At 40.2% G+C, this 7865-nt stretch overlaps 1 protein-coding gene across 1 annotated transcript in view; it reads right to left on the bottom strand.

The window, feature by feature from the left end:
- The window catches only part of LOC109882211 (SKI family transcriptional corepressor 2-like), a 29877-nt gene that overhangs the window by 408 nt on the left and 21604 nt on the right, over positions 1-7865 (bottom strand). Inside the window, exon 8 of the mRNA XM_031803014.1 lies at positions 1-284. This exon is cut by the window's left edge and continues 408 nt beyond it. The gene's annotated coding sequence lies outside the window, so the exon portion shown is untranslated. The remainder of the gene's footprint in view (positions 285-7865) is intronic.

Genomic DNA, 7865 nt, shown 5'->3' with positions numbered 1-7865 from the left:
GTAGTAATTCACTGCAGTAGTATTTAATATTGTTCTAGGTTTGGACCTGGCGTCGGAGTAGTAGACAAAGTCTTTATTTGTTTCCTCCATGGTCCATGTCAGAGACTGTCAAGGATTGGTTGGGGGACGAGGTCACATGTTGTATTGTCAAACATCTTCACGTCCTTTTTTTTGTCCTTTTTCATAGTTGTATGTTTTAGTTGGTTTCACTCCACCTCCATTTCACTCCTAAGGTTCATAGGACCTCAGGTTCTTGCCCAGATGGTTCAGGACTTCCAAGTTCCCTGGTGAGTCAAAGTTATGACATCATGACTATCATATTATACCATGTGTATCATGTTTACTATATTATATTACATACAGTGGGGTCGAAAATGATTGACGTGGTCAGGTGAGGTATTGAAAGGTATTGAAAACAGGGGTGTCAATAATTTGACCCCTACCTTTTGGGAGAAAAAAATCTTACTTGTTAAAAAATTATATTTTTCTGATTAATATATAATCAAATATAATATAATAAAAGTATAATAAATACAATACACGTTTTTGAGCATAAAATATAGTTTAGAATTTGAATTCAAATAAAATGTTATTGGTCACACACATATTTAGCAGATGTTATTGCGGGTGTAGAGAAATGCTTGTGTTTCTAGCTCCAACAGTGCAGTAATATCTAACTAAATGTTTGTGTTCGTAGCTCCAACAGTACAGTAGTATCTAACTAAATGCTTGTGTTCCTAGCTCCAACAGTGCAGTAGTATCTAACTAAATGCTTGTGTTCCTAGCTCCAACAGTGCAGTAGTATCTAACTAAATGCTTGTGTTCCTAGCTCCAACAGTGCAGTAGTATCTAACTAAATGCTTGTGTTCCTAGCTCCAACAGTGCAGTAGTATCTAACTAAATGCTTGTGTTCCTAGCTCCAACAGTGCAGTAGTATCTAACTGAATGCTTGTGTTCCTAGCTCCAACAGTGCAGTAGTATCTAACTAAATGCTTGTGTTCCTAGCTCCAACAGTGCAGTAGTATCTAACTAAATGCTTGTGTTCCTAGCTCCAACAGTGCAGTAGTATCTAACTAAATGCGTGTGTTCCTAGCTCCAACAGTGCAGTAGTATCTAACTAAATGCTTGTGTTCCTAGCTCCAACAGTGCAGTAGTATCTAACTAAATGCTTGTGTTCCTAGCTCCAACAGTGCAGTAGTATCTAACTAAATGCTTGTGTTCCTAGCTCCAACAGTGCAGTAGTATCTAACTAAATGCTTGTGTTCCTAGCTCCAACAGTGCAGTAGTATCTAACTAAATGCTTGTGTTCCTAGCTCCAACAGTGCAGTAGTATCTAACTAAATGCTTGTGTTCCTAGCTCCAACAGTGCAGTAGTATCTAACTAAATGCTTGTGTTCCTAGCTCCAACAGTACAGTAGTATCTAACTAAATGCTTGTGTTCCTAGCTCCAACAGTGCAGTAGTATCTAACTAAATGCTTGTGTTCCTAGCTCCAACAGTGCAGTAGTATCTAACTAAATGCTTGTGTTCCTAGCTCCAACAGTGCAGTAGTATCTAACTAAATGCTTGTGTTCCTAGCTCCAACAGTGCAGTAGTATCTAACTAAATGCTTGTGTTCCTAGCTCCAACAGTGCAGTAGTATCTAACTAAATGCTTGTGTTCCTAGCTCCAACAGTGCAGTAGTATCTAACTAAATGCTTGTGTTCCTAGCTCCAACAGTGCAGTAGTATCTAACTAAATGCTTGTGTTCCTAGCTCCAACAGTGCAGTAGTATCTAACTAAATGCTTGTGTTCCTAGCTCCAACAGTGCAGTAGTATCTAACTAAATGCTTGTGTTCCTAGCTCCAACAGTGCAGTAGTATCTAACTAAATGCTTGTGTTCCTAGCTCCAACAGTGCAGTAGTATCTAACTAAATGCTTGTGTTCCTAGCTCCAACAGTACAGTAGTATCTAACTAAATGCTTGTGTTCCTAGCTCCAACAGTGCAGTAGTATCTAACTAAATGCTTGTGTTCCTAGCTCCAACAGTGCAGTAGTATCTAACTAAATGCGTGTGTTCCTAGCTCCAACAGTGCAGTAGTATCTAACTAAATGCTTGTGTTTCTAGCTCCAACAGTGCAGTAGTAACTAACTAAATGCTTGTGTTCCTAGCTCCAACAGTGCAGTAGTATCTAAATAAATGCTTGTGTTCCTAGCTCCAACAGTGCAGTAGTATCTAACTAAATGCTTGTGTTCCTAGCTCCAACAGTGCAGTAGTATCTAACTAAATGCTTGTGTTTCTAGCTCCAACAGTGCAGTAGTAACTAACTAAATGCTTGTGTTCCTAGCTCCAACAGTGCAGTAGTATCTAACTAAATGCTTGTGTTCCTAGCTCCAACAGTGCAGTAGTATCTAACTAAATGCTTGTGTTCCTAGCTCCAACAGTGCAGTAGTATCTAACTAAATGCTTGTGTTCCTAGCTCCAACAGTGCAGTAGTATCTAACTAAATGCTTGTGTTCCTAGCTCCAACAGTGCAGTAGTATCTAACTAAATGCTTGTGTTCCTAGCTCCAACAGTGCAGTAGTATCTAACTAAATGCTTGTGTTCCTAGCTCCAACAGTGCAGTAGTATCTAACTAAATGCTTGTGTTCCTAGCTCCAACAGTGCAGTAGTATCTAACTAAATGCTTGTGTTCCTAGCTCCAACAGTGCAGTAGTATCTAACTAAATGCTTGTGTTCCTAGCTCCAACAGTGCAGTAGTATCTAACTAAATGCTTGTGTTCCTAGCTCCAACAGTGCAGTAGTATCTAACTAAATGCTTGTGTTCCTAGCTCCAACAGTACAGTAGTATCTAACTAAATGCTTGTGTTCCTAGCTCCAACAGTGCAGTAGTATCTAACTAAATGCTTGTGTTCCTAGCTCCAACAGTGCAGTAGTATCTAACTAAATGCTTGTGTTCCTAGCTCCAACAGTGCAGTAGTATCTAACTAAATGCTTGTGTTCCTAGCTCCAACAGTGCAGTAGTATCTAACTAAATGCTTGTGTTCCTAGCTCCAACAGTGCAGTAGTATCTAACTAAATGCTTGTGTTCCTAGCTCCAACAGTGCAGTAGTATCTAACTAAATGCTTGTGTTCCTAGCTCCAACAGTGCAGTAGTATCTAACTAAATGCTTGTGTTCCTAGCTCCAACAGTGCAGTAGTATCTAACTAAATGCTTGTGTTCCTAGCTCCAACAGTGCAGTAGTATCTAACTAAATGCTTGTGTTCCTAGCTCCAACAGTGCAGTAGTATCTAACTAAATGCTTGTGTTCCTAGCTCCAACAGTGCAGTAGTATCTAACTAAATGCTTGTGTTTCTAGCTCCAACAGTGCAGTAGTATCTAACTAAATGCTTGTGTTCCTAGCTCCAACAGTGCAGTAGTATCTAACTAAATGCGTGTGTTCCTAGCTCCAACAGTGCAGTAGTATCTAACTAAATGCTTGTGTTCCTAGCTCCAACAGTGCAGTAGTATCTAACTAAATGCTTGTGTTCCTAGCTCCAACAGTGCAGTAGTATCTAACTAAATGCTTGTGTTCCTAGCTCCAACAGTGCAGTAGTATCTAACTAAATGCTTGTGTTCCTAGCTCCAACAGTGCAGTAGTATCTAACTAAATGCTTGTGTTCCTAGCTCCAACAGTGCAGTAGTATCTAACTAAATGCTTGTGTTCCTAGCTCCAACAGTGCAGTAGTATCTAACTAAATGCTTGTGTTCCTAGCTCCAACAGTACAGTAGTATCTAACTAAATGCTTGTGTTCCTAGCTCCAACAGTGCAGTAGTATCTAACTAAATGCTTGTGTTCCTAGCTCCAACAGTGCAGTAGTATCTAACTAAATGCTTGTGTTCCTAGCTCCAACAGTGCAGTAGTATCTAACTAAATGCTTGTGTTCCTAGCTCCAACAGTGCAGTAGTATCTAACTAAATGCTTGTGTTCCTAGCTCCAACAGTGCAGTAGTATCTAACTAAATGCTTGTGTTCCTAGCTCCAACAGTGCAGTAGTATCTAACTAAATGCTTGTGTTCCTAGCTCCAACAGTGCAGTAGTATCTAACTAAATGCTTGTGTTCCTAGCTCCAACAGTGCAGTAGTATCTAACTAAATGCTTGTGTTCCTAGCTCCAACAGTGCAGTAGTATCTAACTAAATGCTTGTGTTCCTAGCTCCAACAGTGCAGTAGTATCTAACTAAATGCTTGTGTTCCTAGCTCCAACAGTGCAGTAGTATCTAACTAAATGCTTGTGTTCCTAGCTCCAACAGTACAGTAGTATCTAACTAAATGCTTGTGTTCCTAGCTCCAACAGTGCAGTAGTATCTAACTAAATGCTTGTGTTCCTAGCTCCAACAGTGCAGTAGTATCTAACTAAATGCGTGTGTTCCTAGCTCCAACAGTGCAGTAGTATCTAACTAAATGCTTGTGTTTCTAGCTCCAACAGTGCAGTAGTAACTAACTAAATGCTTGTGTTCCTAGCTCCAACAGTGCAGTAGTATCTAAATAAATGCTTGTGTTCCTAGCTCCAACAGTGCAGTAGTATCTAACTAAATGCTTGTGTTCCTAGCTCCAACAGTGCAGTAGTATCTAACTAAATGCTTGTGTTTCTAGCTCCAACAGTGCAGTAGTAACTAACTAAATGCTTGTGTTCCTAGCTCCAACAGTGCAGTAGTATCTAACTAAATGCTTGTGTTCCTAGCTCCAACAGTGCAGTAGTATCTAACTAAATGCTTGTGTTCCTAGCTCCAACAGTGCAGTAGTATCTAACTAAATGCTTGTGTTCCTAGCTCCAACAGTGCAGTAGTATCTAACTAAATGCTTGTGTTCCTAGCTCCAACAGTGCAGTAGTATCTAACTAAATGCTTGTGTTCCTAGCTCCAACAGTGCAGTAGTATCTAACTAAATGCTTGTGTTCCTAGCTCCAACAGTGCAGTAGTATCTAACTAAATGCTTGTGTTCCTAGCTCCAACAGTGCAGTAGTATCTAACTAAATGCTTGTGTTCCTAGCTCCAACAGTGCAGTAGTATCTAACTAAATGCTTGTGTTCCTAGCTCCAACAGTGCAGTAGTATCTAACTAAATGCTTGTGTTCCTAGCTCCAACAGTGCAGTAGTATCTAACTAAATGCTTGTGTTCCTAGCTCCAACAGTGCAGTAGTATCTAACTAAATGCTTGTGTTCCTAGCTCCAACAGTGCAGTAGTATCTAACTAAATGCTTGTGTTCCTAGCTCCAACAGTGCAGTAGTATCTAACTAAATGCTTGTGTTCCTAGCTCCAACAGTGCAGTAGTATCTAACTAAATGCTTGTGTTCCTAGCTCCAACAGTGCAGTAGTATCTAACTAAATGCTTGTGTTCCTAGCTCCAACAGTGCAGTAGTATCTAACTAAATGCTTGTGTTCCTAGCTCCAACAGTGCAGTAGTATCTAACTAAATGCTTGTGTTCCTAGCTCCAACAGTGCAGTAGTATCTAACTAAATGCTTGTGTTCCTAGCTCCAACAGTGCAGTAGTATCTAACTAAATGCTTGTGTTCCTAGCTCCAACAGTGCAGTAGTATCTAACTAAATGCTTGTGTTCCTAGCTCCAACAGTGCAGTAGTATCTAACTAAATGCTTGTGTTCCTAGCTCCAACAGTGCAGTAGTATCTAACTAAATGCTTGTGTTCCTAGCTCCAACAGTGCAGTAGTATCTAACTAAATGCTTGTGTTCCTAGCTCCAACAGTGCAGTAGTATCTAACTAAATGCTTGTGTTCCTAGCTCCAACAGTGCAGTAGTATCTAACTAAATGCTTGTGTTCCTAGCTCCAACAGTGCAGTAGTATCTAACTAAATGCTTGTGTTCCTAGCTCCAACAGTGCAGTAGTATCTAACTAAATGCTTGTGTTCCTAGCTCCAACAGTGCAGTAGTATCTAACTAAATGCTTGTGTTCCTAGCTCCAACAGTGCAGTAGTATCTAACTAAATGCTTGTGTTCCTAGCTCCAACAGTGCAGTAGTATCTAACTAAATGCTTGTGTTCCTAGCTCCAACAGTGCAGTAGTATCTAACTAAATGCTTGTGTTCCTAGCTCCAACAGTGCAGTAGTATCTAACTAAATGCTTGTGTTCCTAGCTCCAACAGTGCAGTAGTATCTAACTAAATGCTTGTGTTCCTAGCTCCAACAGTGCAGTAGTATCTAACTAAATGCTTGTGTTCCTAGCTCCAACAGTGCAGTAGTATCTAACTAAATGCTTGTGTTCCTAGCTCCAACAGTGCAGTAGTATCTAACTAAATGCTTGTGTTCCTAGCTCCAACAGTGCAGTAGTATCTAACTAAATGCTTGTGTTCCTAGCTCCAACAGTGCAGTAGTATCTAACTAAATGCTTGTGTTCCTAGCTCCAACAGTGCAGTAGTATCTAACTAAATGCTTGTGTTCCTAGCTCCAACAGTGCAGTAGTATCTAACTAAATGCTTGTGTTCCTAGCTCCAACAGTGCAGTAGTATCTAACTAATGCTTGTGTTCCTAGCTCCAACAGTGCAGTAGTATCTAACTAAATGCTTGTGTTCCTAGCTCCAACAGTGCAGTAGTATCTAACTAAATGCTTGTGTTCCTAGCTCCAACAGTGCAGTAGTATCTAACTAAATGCTTGTGTTCCTAGCTCCAACAGTGCAGTAGTATCTAACTAAATGCTTGTGTTCCTAGCTCCAACAGTGCAGTAGTATCTAACTAAATGCTTGTGTTCCTAGCTCCAACAGTGCAGTAGTATCTAACTAAATGCTTGTGTTCCTAGCTCCAACAGTGCAGTAGTATCTAACTAAATGCTTGTGTTCCTAGCTCCAACAGTGCAGTAGTATCTAACTAAATGCTTGTGTTCCTAGCTCCAACAGTGCAGTAGTATCTAACTAAATGCTTGTGTTCCTAGCTCCAACAGTGCAGTAGTATCTAACTAAATGCTTGTGTTCCTAGCTCCAACAGTGCAGTAGTATCTAACTAAATGCTTGTGTTCCTAGCTCCAACAGTGCAGTAGTATCTAACTAAATGCTTGTGTTCCTAGCTCCAACAGTGCAGTAGTATCTAACTAAATGCTTGTGTTCCTAGCTCCAACAGTGCAGTAGTATCTAACTAAATGCTTGTGTTCCTAGCTCCAACAGTACAGTAGTATCTAACTAAATGCTTGTGTTCCTAGCTCCAACAGTGCAGTAGTATCTAACTAAATGCTTGTGTTCCTAGCTCCAACAGTGCAGTAGTATCTAACTAAATGCTTGTGTTCCTAGCTCCAACAGTTCAGTAGTATCTAACTAAATGCTTGTGTTCCTAGCTCCAACAGTGCAGTAGTATCTAACTAAATGCTTGTGTTCCTAGCTCCAACAGTGCAGTAGTATCTAACTAAATGCTTGTGTTCCTAGCTCCAACAGTGCAGTAGTATCTAACTAAATGCTTGTGTTCCTAGCTCCAACAGTGCAGTAGTATCTAACTAAATGCTTGTGTTCCTAGCTCCAACAGTGCAGTAGTATCTAACTAAATGCTTGTGTTCCTAGCTCCAACAGTGCAGTAGTATCTAACTAAATGCTTGTGTTCCTAGCTCCAACAGTGCAGTAGTACCTAACTAAATGCTTGTGTTCCTAGCTCCAACAGTGCAGTAATATCTAACTAAATGCGTGTGTTCCTAGCTCCAACAGTGCAGTAGTATCTAACTAAATGCTTGTGTTCCTAGCTCCAACAGTGCAGTAGTATCTAACTAAATGCTTGTGTTCCTAGCTCCAACAGTGCAGTAGTACCTAACTAAATGCTTGTGTTCCTAGCTCCAACAGTGCAGTAGTACCTCACAATTCACAACAATACACACAAATCTAAAAGTAAAAACATGGAATTAAGAAATGTGTTTAT

Source organism: Oncorhynchus kisutch, linkage group LG23 (genome assembly GCF_002021735.2).
Source record: "Oncorhynchus kisutch isolate 150728-3 linkage group LG23, Okis_V2, whole genome shotgun sequence".
NCBI classification, from domain to species: Eukaryota; Metazoa; Chordata; class Actinopteri; order Salmoniformes; family Salmonidae; genus Oncorhynchus; species Oncorhynchus kisutch.
The sequence above is the reverse complement of the archived record's forward strand: the minus strand, read 5'-3'. Positions and strand labels throughout refer to the sequence as shown.